General features: G+C 44.3%; 1 pseudogene across 1 annotated transcript in view; it reads left to right on the top strand.

Moving 5' to 3' along the window:
• The first annotated feature begins 5756 nt into the window (after window positions 1-5756).
• LOC308512384 (centriole and centriolar satellite protein OFD1-like) overlaps window positions 5757-16162 on the top strand; it is a 134088-nt pseudogene continuing 123682 nt past the window's right edge. The window contains exon 1 of the transcript in view: window positions 5757-5799. The product of the transcript in view is annotated as a centriole and centriolar satellite protein OFD1-like (transcript). The remainder of the gene's footprint in view (window positions 5800-16162) is intronic.

Genomic DNA, 16162 nt, shown 5'->3' with positions numbered 1-16162 from the left:
AACCTGGCTTGAGAAAATTAAATGTGAAAATGTGGGTTGTGGTAAGGCCAGAGGAGGGGTGTGGCAGCTGAACCTGGGATGTGACTTATACAATTCTGAAAGCCATTGAGGGCTGAGAGTCGTGGGCTCTTTGGAATCTTGGAGGCACAGTAAAAAATAAATGTGGGCCAAAATACCTGTGTATCCTTACCAAGGAGCTACTACAAAGGGCATTCATTTTAGCTCAGGAATCCTATTCTACATCCCAACCTTTCACAGGCAACAGGTTATTCCCAGCCAAGTTCCAGGGGCCGGGGCCCTAAACATGACTGCCAAAGTCTGTATAAATAACTAATGTTTTCTCAACCCCAGGGAACAATCCATGCAAATTTGGCTTCAGAAAGCTCCTTCTGGGCCCAGGCCTACAACTCTCACTCAGATTGTGAGGGAAAATGTCCTCTCTCAGGATTAAGCACAGTGCACTGATACACCTTCCCCTTCAGAAGATTTGAAGCTGTACTTGGCATGTAAGGATCTGCCATAGTTTGGGATATCCCCATGCTGTACTGAGTCACACATTGGATCTTTTGAAATCCAGGGAGACACAGACAGAGAGAGAGCCAGAGGGCGGGGGGGGGGGGGGGGGGCGGGGGGGAGGCAAGAGAGAGAGAGACAGAGGCAGAGAGGAGCAACTTTTCTGTAGGCTCTTCTGTACCCCCTGCATTGTGATGCCCAAACAACTTTCATATTCCAGGCAGAGGGACCACGTGACAGATTACCACAGTGGTGTTGACCTGAAAATTCCAGACTGGCTGATGAGGTTTCTGGAAGTGGTTCAAACTGTAATGAGGTCAGCAGTTGAGTCTAGACTTGGTATCATGGGCTTAAAGCCGGAGTGGTGCCACCTGGGGTGAGATTTTCTCTTTAACACAAACATTACATGCACCAGGCAGAAACTGGGAAATTGGAGGAGCCCAAGCTCAGGCAGCTTCTATGAGATTCCAGTGTCCAGGAGATACAAGGAGGCAGGAGGGACCACTTAGAATGACCTAGAAACAAAGTGTGAGCGAACATGCCTTCTTCATGAGCAAGAAATACTCCTCTATCCACCACCCCCCCCATACGGAGCCTGCTTTCCCAGGGCATGTGCTGTGGCACTGGGGGCAGGAGAACTTCATGCCCAGTATTGGACAGGCTCCGCCGACTCCCAGCACCCACACATGAATTTGGGGGATGTTTTCACCACATCCTGGTCACCTGCCACCTGCTCTCATCATGGCACTCACTTATGTACAGGACACAGTAGCCTCTGAGCCCATGAGAAGGGCCATCCTGTGCAACCGCCTTCTCCAGTCAAAAAATTGCTACTGTGATCCCAGGTCATCTGCCCTTGTGACCTCTTTTTAAGAAAGGGGGTCCTTAGAATGTGCTCCAAGTCTGGGACCCTCTTTATGCATCCCTGGAATGTCAGTCAGCCCATCAGGAACCTGATGCTGGGGACACCCACTGACAACAGAAATCAGGAGTTCTCCCCAATTCTTCTGAGCTGTTTTGGAGAACATGACAAGCTACAGTGTATAGAAGGAAAATCAACATCCCAGCTGCCTTTCTGGATCCAAAGAGGCACCAAAGAGGCAGGACGATGCCCTTCCTGGGTTCCACAGCAAGCCCTGCCTCTGTGGGCCTTCAGAGGCCCTGGGGACCAGTCCTCATGCATGGGCCTTCCCATCGTCCAATCTCTTCACCCAGCCTTTGAGCAGATACCCTTCCAGCTGGCTTCTTTCCCTCTGCAGTCAGACCTCTTCCTACACTGACCTATTTTGTCCTCTGTGCCTTTTTCAAACTCACAAGTCTCTGCTGGCACTACCTGACCTGCCTGTGCCCAACAATACCTGGTTTCACTTCAGACCCAATGACATCTAGACCTAAACAAAGGATTGCCTCTCTTTCTTGCTCCCCAAGGAGAGCATGCCTCACGTCCAGGACATGCCTGGGTCTAGCCATTGAATGCCAAGGACGCTGTAGGAGGGCTGGCAGGAGGCACTGGCACAGAGTGGACATGTTCTCAGGGATGTCCACGGGTCGGCCAATCCTCGCCCGCCAAAGACAGACTCCTCTCCTCTCTCTCTTCAATACATGATTTACTCAAGAACAGTCACTGAGTGCCTAAGGTGCATTCACTGCTATTCCGGGTGACCTGCAGGGACACTTCATGAGAATGTCACGGTCTTCCTCAGAGAATCTCTGAGGCACGAACCCTCACTTGTCTGAGTAGAGAAATGAAAAAACAAAACAACTGGGCGGGAAAATGTGTAAATCACAGGCTGGTCTTGCTTTGCCCTGTAGAGCATGCCTCACAGAATGGTACCTCCAGGTATAACCTGCCCAGCAATCCTAATAACCATAGGAAAAGTTGTCATTTTTCAATGGCCATTACAAATTTTTATAACAACATTAAAAACTCTGTTAGAAACATACCATACATGCAAATAAATAAAGTTTTAAAATCACTACTTAGCACCCTGTGATTTTAAATATTTGAGAATTAAAAACTGACATGCGCTTTGCAAACTATTTCCTGAGTAGTTTAAACATGGCTTGCGGGTCTTCTGCTCATACAACTTTCCACACAGAGTGAGAGTTTTTTCCATGCCCTGGTCAACTGTCACATTCTTTCTAGGTTTGGATAAGCTTCCAAGGTCCCATTCCTTCCTGCTGCCTACGTGGGCACATGTCTCTGGGAGAGTTCCTTTAGTGTGAAGCTCTTTGGCCTCATGGCTTACCCTGGGACCTCTCCATCCTTTTTTTTGGTCACAACCATGTTGCTCATTTACACTTCTCTGGGAGCTGGCCGTTGTGAACCAGAAGCTGGGTTCTGAGTCACGATGATGAGTAAAAGTAATTCCTCATGTTTGGCAGAATTTAAGAAATTATGGAAGCATTTCACTTTCCAAGTCTCATTACTTCTCTCTCCAGACAAGGGACCTTGGCCGGGGCCATCAACTGACTACCTTCTCCATGTGCAGTAACTGAGGCCTGAATCAGTCGCCTGCACTCGTATCTCTGAGTGAGTCATGGGACGGTGACAAAAGAACAAGGCCCTGGTTCCTGATGTACGGCTCCCATGGCCATCACCTGGGCCAGCCTGATGGGAGTATGCCTAGAGAAGTCACCAGTGAATGGAAACATGCCACTCTCTGTGTGGCAGCGGTGGACACAATCAGGGTCATGGGCAGAGAGCAGGAGTACCCATTTAGGTGACAATCACCTGCCACAATCCAGGTGCTCAGCAGGTCTGTGCTCAGCCATGGTGTAGGGACCCAGTCAGGTCTTCAGGAGGATAGGGTAGGTGATGGTTTGATATTCTCAGGGAGCACTAGGAATGACCTGAGAGTATGTAAATTTACTGATGGGGTGCCACCCACAAGATCTGGGTAGCAGTTGTGCATGGAGGCCCCTCCAACAGCTGAGGTAGAGGGAAAGAAAGGGGTGGGGGACCCAGCTCAGCGCTGGGGCCACAGGAGGCATAGCTCCAGGGTGTCTCCCTCTTGGCCTGAGCTCCGCTATGCCCCGCCGCCTCATCCTCTGCACAGGTGGATCATACTAAGGAGGGCACCTTCCGGCAGCCCAGGGCTGACAATTCTCCGAGCCCAAACTACTCTGGAGTCATGGCCTTGATCTCTCCTCTCAGGGTCCTGTGACCAGTATGTCCTTAAATAGCCACTCTCAATGTGGCTGAGACACTAGTAACACGAGGGGTTACCACCAGGTGACCTTAGTACCAGCAGCATCTGTGTGAGGCCTGATACTCCCAATGCATGAGGGCGAGGTCTCTCCATCCCCATTCTGTAGCTCCCAGGCCTCCCTGACCTCCTTGGGCTGTAGCCAGGGGACAGGTGGTGCACTACTGTTACTTTGTTTCAAGAACCATCCCTTACCCTCAGTGGTGCAAGCTCAGGGGAAGAGACCAAAACTTACCTGTCACCAAACACCAGTTAAGTCAGTCTGTGGGCTCTCATGCCAGCCCTGCTCCGAGCAGAGTTGCTGAACAAGGGGTCCCTAACACACTACAGCTTCTTGTCTCACGCTCGCTCTCTTTTACCCCATGAAAACACAGGAGAACAAATGAGTTTTGGAGGACATGACCTGATAATACAACGGCTGCTCCTGTTTCTGCTCCCCCAGGAGGAGCCTGAGGATGCAGATCCCACCTCTTTCCCTAATGATGAGAATGGAAGAGGTGCAGGGCTTCTCTAGACACTCAAGGAGGCTCCCGTAACCAGCACACCTGAAGATGTCTTCCTTCCATGCTGGCTCAGCTCAGAATGGCCTCACGCCCGCCAGTACTTGGTTGCCCTGGTGGCCCATGGTCTCAGTCACCTGTGTCAACCCAGGTCAGAGTAAGAACCAAATGGTCCCCAAATAAGGAAACACCATGTTAACGCATGTACGTAGGAAGCCATGGGCTCCTGGGAAAATCTTCTAGAACACCGTGGAGGAATCTGAAAACTGGAGATGTGCCCTCGCTGGTTGGGCATCGTCCTACTAGTGGAAGGGCACAGGGTCGGGGCACGTACAGGAGTCAACAGTATTTCTCTCCTGTCTCTCCCCCACTCCTCTCTCTCTGTCAAATGGATGAAAAGAAAAGAAACCCAGATTACTTGAGAAGGTGGCGGCTGGCAGGACAGAGGGGAAAAGGTGATGTGAGTGAAAGGGGAAAGGAGAGTGTGTGGATGTGTGTGTGTGTGTGTGTGTGTGTGTGTGTGTGTGCGTGTGTCTGTGTGTGAGTCAGGGACAGTTAAATATGGCAGGAGTATCAGAGCCTGGCAGAACCAGTTCTCCTGGACAGGGAGCACCTACCACCTCCGTGGACATTCCACACCATCTGGAAGTGAGGAGCAGCCTCTTGTAGGAACTCATAAACACCACTGCCAACACAGGCCTTAAACACTGCCCGCAACCTGGCAGCCATGCCAGCCCAAATCCTGCTGCCCCACCCAAAGACCAGTAGACCCTAGGACCTCCACCTCCAAAGGTACTGGCCTCCCAGAACAGTATGTGAGACATCGCCCCACCCCAGCAGCAGATATCTGGACACCACAGTTGCGCTTTGCCTGAGCGCAGGCCTTCTGAGCCCACCCTCCACAGGCCTCTTCTGGGTGCTGCTGAGAGCACCTGCTGGGCACACTCTTAGCCAAACAAGGGCGCACTGCTCCAGCAGTAGAAATTCTAAATTCCCTCTCCCTGGATACCTGCCCACAGACACCTCAGTCGTGCGGCTTCAGAGCCAGGGCCTTTCAGTTTGCGTCAGTGCGCCGCACTGACAAATGTACCTCAGTTGCCCCTGTTAGCCGCCACTGGACGTGCATATCCAACCACGGACACCGCAGCAAAAACTGAGTCTTCCCACCCAACAGCTGCAGAACTCTGGACACCACAGTTGCACCTTTCCAGTGTCCAGGCCTCCTGAGCCCAACCACCCCAACAGACATTTCCTGGGTGACTCTGTGAGCCCCTGCTGGGCACGCACAATTTCAACCAAGACCACAAGGCAGCAAAAACTGGGATATACCCCTTCCTATAGCTGACTTCTGGACACCGCAGTTGCGTCTTTTCAGCACACAGGGCTACTGAGACTGCTGCCCCTAACGGCAGCTCCTGATGCCACTTCGAGCCCCAGCTGGGCGTGCTCATATCCAAACAAGGCTGCACAGCCCCAGCAGTAGAAATGTGGACTTCCCCCATCCCGACTGCCAAACAACATACACCATGGTCGCATGGTTTTAGCACGCAGGCCCCCTGAGGCCACTGCACCAGCAGGTAACTCTCAGGGCCTCTGTGACCTGCCACTGAGCACACTAGTATCCAACCAAGTGCTGAATGGCCCAGCAGAAGATAGTCGGACTTCCTCCTTTCCATCTGCAGACCTCTGGTCACTGCATTGCACTGATCCAGCACGCAAGTCCCCTGAGCCTGCTGCAAGGCACAACATGCTGGCATCCAGTCCCCACAGTAGCGCTGCTCCAGCACAAGGGCCCCCTGAGCCCACTGCCCCAGTAGACGATACTTGGGTACCTTTGTAAGCAGGCACTGGGCATCCAATTCCAATTATGGATGCTCATCCCCCAAAGCAGAAAATGGGACTTCTCCCTACACGGGCCAGAGGCACAGCACAATCACTCTGATCCAGTGTGTAGGCCCCACAAGCACACACCACTTGCAGACAGCTCCTGGTGCTATCACTGGGCATATGCCTTTCCAACTGAGGGTGCATGGCTCCCTCAGTAGGATGCAGGGCACCACCCCTCCCCCCCACACACCCCGGGTTACCTACCTCTGGACAGTCTGCTGCTGGATCCTAAACCCCTTTGTGATTCAGAGGGAAATCACACTGGCCAGAATCCCACTGCCTCAACCACAAACTACGAGATACCCGCCTCCGCACACTCATAGGCCTGGGACCTCATAGTGAGTTTCAGAGTAATGCTAATCCAGCGACGGTCACACCACACCAGCTAAAGTCACAGTTCCTGAGCCGCAGGCCCCAAGACTCCTTAATCCCAGGCAATGGTCTTTGGGAACAAACAGTGAGCACATACCAGTGAGACCTCAGAAAACCTTTTCCACCAGAGCCGGAACAATAATCACATCCAAAACACCTTGCAAAACAATGCTGGGGTCAGTCACATTGCTAACCCGTGATAACACTTCATCCACAAATAAGACACTAACAGTCAAGACCCAACTACCTCAAGAGAACCCAAATAGCTCAAGTAGGGAGCTCCACTAGATGACCTATCCCAGAAGACCTGAGAGATCACACCATTAGAAACACCCCCAAAAGAACCTGCGTAGCAAAGCAGTTGAATCTAGCTCGCAGATACAATACCAATATTACAACAAAACATAGGGAGACAGAAAAGCAATCCCCAAAGGAATGAATAAAGTGAAAACTACGGAAAAGGAGTTAAATGAAATGGAGGCAACTAACGTGTCAGATGAAGAAAGTTTAAAATGCAAGAGGAGTGCCTATGGGAGCTTTGTGACAACACCCAACAAAACAACATCTGCATCATAGGCATATCAGAAGGAGAAGAAGTGAAGCAAGGAATAGAAAACATGTTGGAAGAGATAATGACAAAAACTTCACGGATATTGGCCAGAAAATAACTATGCAAGTGCAAGAACCACACAGGGTCCCAAACAAGATGAACCCAAAAAGACCAACACTAAGACCCATCATAATTAAACATCAATGCCAAACTAAGAATCATAAAGGCCATTAGAGAGAGACAGAGAAAGTTACCTACAAGGGATCTCCCATTAGAATATCAACTGATTTCTCAACAGAAACACACCAGGCCAGAAGGGGATGGAATAAAATATACAAAGTGATGTGAAACAAGGGACTGAATACATACCCAGCAAGTCTACCATTCAAAATTGAAGATGGAATCTGGACATTCACAGACAAAAAAGGGCTAAGAGAGTTTATTAACACCAAGCCAGCAATGCAAGAAATGCTAAAAGGACTGCTGTAAAAAGAAGAAACAAAGGCAAGATGAAACAAATATATAAGAATAAAAATGATGACAAACAAGTACATATCAATAACAACATTAAATGCAAAGGGATTAAATGCTTCAATCAAAAGACATAAGGTAGGTGAATGGATAAGAAAACATGATCCATATATTTGGAGTCTGTAAGAGACCCACCTCAGAGCTAAGGATTCACACAGACTGATAGTGAAGGGATGGAAAATAAAAGTGTTTCAGGTAAATGGAAATGAGAAAGAAGCTGGGATGGCAATACTTATATCTGACAAAATAGAACTCAAAGTGAAGGCCATAACAAGAGACAAGGAAGGCCACTACATAATACTAAAGGGGGAAATTCAACAAGAAGATATAACTCTGATAAACATATATGCACCCAATACAGAAGCACCCAAATACATAAAATACACACTTCTGGAAGGTATTAAGGGACAGATAGCAATATAGTCATAGTTGGGGATTTTAATACCCCATTGACACCACTGGATAAATCCTCTAAACAAAAAAAACTCCAAAGAAACAGCAATCCTAAATGACTCTCCAGTTCAGATGGACTTGACACCTTCAGAACATTTCATCCCAAAGCTACTGGATATACATTCTTCTCCAGTGCACATGGGATCTTTTCAAACACAGACTACAGATTAGGACACGCAACATCTCTTCAAATTCAAGAGCATAGAAATCATAATAAGCATCTTCTCAGGTCACAATGGCATAAAACTAGAAATCCACTGCAATAAAAACAATGAAAAAATCAAACACTTGGAGGCTAAATAGCATGCTATTAAACAATGGTTGGGTTATCAAAGAGATCAAAGAAGAAATGAAAAGCATCCTGGAAACAAGTGACAATTAAAACACACAATCCTAAAATCTATGGGATACAATGAAAGCAGCCCTGAGAGGCAAGTTCATAGCTCTACAGGCCTACCTCCAAAAACAAAAAAAAAATGGTAATGAAGTATCTAACCTTGCAACTTAATCAATTAGAAAGAAAGCAACAAGAAATGCCCAAAGTACTCAGAAGGTAGTAGATAATAAAGATCAGAGCAGAAAGGAACAACAAAGAGACCAAAAAAATATAAAATATCAATGAAACCAGGAGCTGGTTCTTTGAAAGGATACCAACAATCATGAACTGCTAGCCAGGCTCAACAAAAACAAAAAGAGATGACCCAAATAAACAAAATTATAAATGAAAGAGGTGAAGTAACAAATGACCCCACAGATATACAAAGGATTGTAAAAAATTACAACAAACAACTCTACTCCAACAAACTGGACAACCTGTGTAGCTGGACATTTGTAAACAAGGATCTGATGTCCTGCCAAGAAGAAGCGAATGTTCTATCAGGAGCACAGCGAGAACTGCAAGCGAGTCACGCTGGGTCAACATTACACACAATCTTGAGTTCCAAGAACATTTACGTCCCTGAGAAAGGCTCAGATTAAATAGTTGTAGGTGTAAAACAGAAAGGGAGGGCACAGCTGCAAGTTGTCTTCAATATGCTATAGTAATCCTATATAATAAAAGGCTAATATGCAAATAGACAAGAAGCAGAACGACCGATTGCTATGCTATTCACTGACCACCAGGGGGCAGAAACCCAATTCAGGAGCTTCCCCTGGTGGTCAGTGCGCTTCCACAGGGGGAATGCCACTCAGCCAGAAGCCCTGAGCCCGGCTCATTGCTGCCAAGTGCAGCGGTGGTGGCAGGAGCCTCTCACATGGGGAGTGGGCCTAACCCATCAGTTGGACATCCACTCAGGGCTCCTGGACTGCGAGAGGGCACAGGCCAGGCTGAGGACTTCCCCCGCTAAGTGCACGAATTTCGTGCACCGTGCCTCTAGTAATATAGAACAAAACAAGATTTATTTTTTTATTTTATTTTTTATTGATTTTTTACAGAGAGGAAGGGAGAGAGATAGATCGATGAGAGAGAAACATCGATTAGCTGCCTCCTGCACATTCCCTATTGGGGATGTGCCCGCAACCAGGGCACATGCCCTTGACCGGAATCTAACCTGGGACTCTTGGGTCCGCAGGCTGAAGCTCTATCCACTGAGCCAAACCAGTCAGGGCACAAAACAAGATTTAATTGATTCACTGCTGACACATGACCTTGTACCAAACCCCAATAAAAACGATGGTGAGAGTGCAAGGTTTGCTGCATGCCTGAGCGAGCTGTAGCCCTCTGTCTGGCGTCAATCATCCTGAGTGCTCATCTTACCTCTGCGTCTTTGGTTCAGTAAACATCCCTCAACTCTTGGCGCCCAAATAGGGACCTTAAGGTAAGTACTGGGAACGCACAGGACTGAAAGGCAAAAAGTCTGCAATGGTATACGCAAAACTTTCGGCAAGCCAGGCAGCGCATTGGGGAACTCCCCAACGGCAGAGAGTCAATATATGACTCTGCTGCGTTCAGTGCTTAAAAGCACTGGGGTTAGTGTGTCTCAAGACACTTTTAGGAAATTAGCTAGAGAAATAAAAAGGCATTGTTATTGGTTTGAGCTGACAGGCAGAAATCAGTTAAATCTAAAGGTTCATGCGCTACATCACGCTCATCAGAATGGAGATCCTATAGGACAGGAAGTTTGGTCCTTGTGTACTTTGATTACTATGGCTCTTAAATCTTTGCAGTCAAAAGCAGATTATAAGGCTACTCCAATTAAAGTTACTAGCTCTCGTTCTTACTCTGCTTGTGAAACTGATAAAGACATGCCTTCTTTGCCTCCTGGAAATAATACGGACCAAAAAAGGAAAGATTTTGAACGGAAGTTGAAGGGATATGAAGATATAGAAGAGACTGATAAAGAGGACATCCAGGATTTGTCAGAAAGTGAAACTAGTAGCACTGATTCAAGTGGTAGCGAACAAACGAGATTAAAAAAGAAAATCAAAACAAGGGATGACAAACAAGAGTTCTTAAAAGATTTGCTGACTCATACGAAGGCTTTAATATGTGGTATCCCACCGCCTCATGTTAAACCCACTAATAAGTTACAGGAATTAATCAAAAATGCTTTTCCAGTTCAACAGCCACTGTCAGAGGAGCCCGGAGTAACTCCCTCGGCTCCTCTTCCAGACCCACCACATTATTCCACAGGGGCACATAGGCAATTCCAGCTGCCCTTGCCTACTGAAATAAACAAAATATTATTTGATTCAGAACCTGGAGATGAGATTGTTTCTCCCACATGGAGAGAAGAGATAATGATTTCCTTGCATTTCTGATACAGCGGCAGCCAATGCCACAGGATCTGCAATAATATCCCCAATATCCAAATGGTTATGCTAATGTGGCTCATAGTCCTCAGTCCTCATGAGTTTAAACCTCTCAAAAGCTTAAAAGAGGCAATTAATTCTTATGGCATGCATTCCCCGTTTGTGACGGGATTACTTACTAGTTATGCCTCAGAATTTTTGCTAATTCCCCTCGATTTGGAAGCTTTGACCTAAACTGTACTGGATCCAGGAATATATTTACAATTTAAAACATGGTGGAGAGAGGAAGCTGACGTTATGGCTAGAGAAAATGCAGCAAAACAGCCTCCAGGACAAACATTTCAGGAATTAACTGGGTCTGGACAGGATGGGCGATTGCAAGCACAGGCACCTTTTTCAGATTTGCATATCACTCAGATAAATTATGTTGTTTAAGAGCTTGGCAGAGAGTGGATACACCTGGAAAGGCATCTTCTGCTTTTACTAAAATTACTCAACAAGCAGGGGAGCCTTACACTGACTTTCTGTCAAGATTAACAATAGCAGCTGAAACCGGTTTGGCTCAGTGGATAGAGCGTCGGCCTGCGGACTGAAAGGTCCCAAGTTCGATTCCGGTCAAGGGCATGTACCAGGGTTGCGGGCACATCCCCAGTAGATGTGCAGGAGGCAGCTGATCGATGTTTCTCTCTCATCAATGTTTCTAGCACTCTATCCCTCTCCCTCCCTCTCTGTAAAAAATCAATAAAATATATTTTTTAAAAAAAGATTAACAATTGCAATTAGAAAGGCTCTCTCTCAGGAAGAGTCATGAAGATTATTTCTTCACTATTTCTTTACAACCTCAAGACTATGAGAAATCTGCATTTACTGTCCCGGCTTTAAATCAAGCTCAACCCACTCAACGGTATCAATAGAAAGTCTTACCACAAGAAATGTTCAACAGTCCTACTATATGAAAGGCATATGTGCATCAGCCTTTAGAAATAGTCAAAAAAAGATTTCCTAATACTCTAATTTATCATTATATACATGATATTTTAATAGCTTCTGAAATTCAATCACAATTACAGGAGATTTACCAATACCTCCTTGAAAAATTCTAAGACTATAGATTAGAAGTAGCCCCAGAAAAGAAACAATGGCAGGAGCCATGGAAATATCTTGGGCAAAAATTAACAGATGTCTCCATTATTCCACAGAAGGTTCAAATTAGAAGAGGCAGTTTAGAGACTCTAAACGATTTTCAAAAGTTATTAGGAGACATTAATTAGTTGAGACCCAGTCTTGATATACCTACTTATCAATTGACTAATTTATTTCAAATCCTAAAGGGGCCACCTGAATTAAATAGCCCACATGTTTTAATCCCTGATGCAGAAAAATAATTAACTTGGATAGAACAGCATATACAACAAACACAATTAAATAGACTTCTCTCCATAGACAATTTTAAATTATTAGTTTCCACACTGAGCATTCTCATACAGGGTTACTTCTTCAAGATAGTAATGTTATTGAATAGATTTTCTTGCCTCATAAATCACAGCAAAATAAAACAGACTTATATTCAAACAATTTGCCAAATTATTTACAAGGGGAGATTAAGATTAAGACCATTATGTGGTTTAGATCCAGAAGAAATTATAGTACCTTTTACTGTCAAAAAAATTCAAAAATTGTTTCGAATATGTGATAACTAGCAAACTGCTTGTGCTCATTTTTTAGAGAAAATACATAAACATTATCCTACAAATAAAAGGTGACAATTTCTTAAGAAAACTGAATGAATATGGCCTCATCATATTATAGCTAATGAACCAATTCAAGGCCCCACTGTTTATACCAATGCAAACAAGCTAGGAATAGCTGGTTTTCATTTTCAACAGCTAACAAAGGTAATTCAGTCTCCATACACTTCAGTACAATGCACAGAACTATTTGCCATTGTTTTATTACTACAACATTTTCCTCAAGCTGTAAATATTGTCACTGATTCTCAATATGCAGTAATTACTCACTTACTAAAAGCTTTTGCAGTAATGGAAATACTTCAAAATATTAACACTGATAATGGTTCTGCATATCTATCTACAAAATGTCAAACATTTTTTTTCAATTTCATCATATCACTCACGTCACTGGCATCCCTTGTAACAATACAGGACCAGCTATTATTGAAAGACAAAATCACACCTTAAAGGAAATGATCAAAAAACAAAAACAGGGAGAATCCCCTACATGAAGACTATTAACAGCTCTATTTACTTTAATTTTTTTAAATCAAGATGAGACTGACAGTACTGCTGCTCAGCGACACTGGGTAAAGGATGTTTCACAAGAATTCAATCAACCTGTGTTTTATCATAATGAGTCCTCTCAGTCATGGGATCCTGCATGGGTCCTACGATGGGGGCGAGGATATGCTTATATTTCCACAGGTAAAGAAAAGTTCTGGGTTCCTGAGAGGCGTCTTCAGCGGAGACATGGGAACCAAAAGGAAGTTCTACTTAAGTGCCCTGACTAAGGATTTCTCAGAGATGACCTTGATGGGGTCTCCTACCCGCAAAGCTCTAAGTTCAACGCAACATTCATCTGTACCAACCTGGGGTCAGGTGAAGAATCTTCCGAAAGAGGGAGAACAACTGGTTTGGCATCATGGTAAAGAAGTGACGCCATCGACTTTGTTCCTTGCTATACTTGCACTAATAACCACTCAGGTAAATGCTAAGAATCATATATACTGGGCTTACAGTCCTAATCCCCCACCGAATAGAGGTGATTCTTGGTTGGATTCAAAGGTTCGAATTTATGTTAATGACTCAAATTGGTTACCCGGACCTTATGATGATCGAGGTCCATTAAAACCAGAAGAGGAAGGTAGAGTCATAGAAAATCATACCACTGGAACTCAGCGAGTGCCAATATGCTTAGGTCAAGGAGACCATTGTTCAACAATACAGGCACAAGCCCTGCTGAACATTTTGAAAACACTATTACCGCAACAAAAAACAGGCATTTGATTCTTCTGAGTGCCCATGGGTTTAAAAATGTTAGTTGGGATAACAACAGTACACCTCCATTACTTCCACCATGTCATGTTCCTATGTTTACACACTTGTCTGATTGAGTCCATTGGGAATCCTGTAGAGGAGAGACAGTTTGGGTTTTATCTAATACTTCCTATGGAAGCATCACTGATTGGAGCCCTTCAGGTTCTGCCCCTTCCAAAGCCAATGGAGCTGATCTACGATGGCATAGAGGAGAGAACAAGTCCATATCCACGCAAGCGAATGTAAGCATCGTATGGCATGATGGAGGATTTGCTCCCCCAACACCTCATCAAGAAGGACATCCTGCTGAATCTGACTTATGGAAACTGGGGTCTGCCTTACACTCTTTGAAAGCATATATTTGCATAAAATAAGCAAATCTATAAAAATAACTCTGGGATATACACCTTACAATTTTATGCTAACAAAACTGCCTTTGCACAAGCCTGTGTTCGATTACCATTTTTATTAATGATAGATGATCAAATTGTAAGTCTGCAGAGAAAATTCATATGAAATATAACTAGAATTATTCATCAATTTGCATTACTCCTGTACCTTAGAATGAAAGTCTGTTTCCATGGGAAAAGGTTAAAAAACATATGTTCAATCATAAAAATCTAACAAAAGAAATTCTAAATTTACAATCTCATATACAAAAAATATTTCAAAAGAAATTGCATAAATTAACTGGGAAAAAAGTGTTAAAAATATGGTTAAGGAATTGCAACAATTAAATCCTATACCCCATTTACAAGCTACTTTAGGAGCTCCTGCTGGAATACTATTATTGATACTCTATCTCTGTATCATTTTATATTTAGTCTTCCAAGGACTCGGGAAAACCAAGCAACTAATTGCAACTAATTAGGAGAAAAACAGCTCTGTTTTCACTGATGCTCCATCAAATGAAGCAAGAAAAAAAAAGGGGGGTTTGTAGCAGGACATTTGTAAACAAGGATCTGAAGTCCTGCCAAGAAGAAGTGAATGTTCTATCAGGAGCACAGCGTGACTTTCAAGCGAGTCACGCTGGGTCAACACTGCACACAATCTTGAGTTCCAGGAACATTTTCCTCCATGAGAAAGGCTAGGATTAAATAGTCATGGGTGTAGAACAGAAAGGGAGGGCACAGCTGCAAGTTGTCCTCAATAAGCTATTGTAATAATATAGAACAAAACAAGATTTAATTGATTAACTGCTGATTCACTAACCTTGTACCAAACCTCAATAAAAGCAATGGTGAGAGTGCAGAGTTTGCTACATGCATAAGCGAGCTGTAGCCCTCTGTCTGGCATCAATCATCCTCTATGGCCGTCTTACCTCTGAGTCTTTGGTTCATTAAACATCCCTCATCAATCTGGACAAAATAGACATATTCCTAGAAAAATACAAGTTTCCAATACAAAATCAGGAAAAAGCAAACAACGTGAACAAGCCAAAAACTAGTGAGAAAATTGAAACAGTAATCAAAAAGCTTTCAGAAAACAAAAGCCCTGGACCAGATGGCTTCACAGGGGAGTTTTACCAAACATTCAAAGAAGAAATAAAACCAATTCTTCTCACACTCTTTCGAAAAATTCAGGAGGAAGGCACGCTTCCAAGCTCTTTTTATGAAGCCAGCATTACCCTAATTCGAAAACCAGGAAAAGACAACACAAAGAAAGAGACTTACAAGCCAATATTCCAGTTGAACAGTGATGATGCAATCCTCAACTAAATTCTAGCAAACTGGATCCAGCATTACATTAGAAAGATCATACACCAAGAACAAGTGGGATTTATCCCAGGGATGCAAGGCTGGTACAATATCCTCAAATCAATAAGCATGATACATCACATAAAAAAAAATGAGAGACAAAAAAAAAAACACAATCATATCATTTGGTGCAGAAAAGGCATTTGACCAAGTGCAACAGCCTTTTCTGATAAAAACACTCAGCAAAGTGGGAATAGAAGGATCATCCCTCCCCATATAAAAGCCTTATATTAAAAGCCTACAGCCAACATCATACTCAATGGGCAAAAACTAAATCCATTTCCCTCAAGAACAGGAACAAGACAGGGATGCTCGCTTACACCACTTCTCTACAAAATGGTACTGGAAATGCTAGCCACAGTGATCACACAAGAAAAGGAAATAAATGGCTCCCAAATTGGAAAATAACAAATAAATTGTCATGATTTGCAGATGACATGATACTGCACATAGAAAACCCCAAAAACTCCTTCAAAAAATTAGTAAACTTAATAAATGAATTCGGCAACGTAACAGAGTAAAAAGTTAACACCAAGAAATGTATGGTATTTTATACACCAATAGTGAACTTACACAAAGAGAGTTTGAA

The sequence above is a fragment of the Myotis nattereri genome (assembly GCF_964212035.1).
Source record: "Myotis nattereri genome assembly, chromosome: Y".
NCBI classification, from domain to species: domain Eukaryota; kingdom Metazoa; phylum Chordata; class Mammalia; order Chiroptera; family Vespertilionidae; genus Myotis; species Myotis nattereri.
This window is presented reverse-complemented; position numbering and strand designations above follow the sequence as displayed.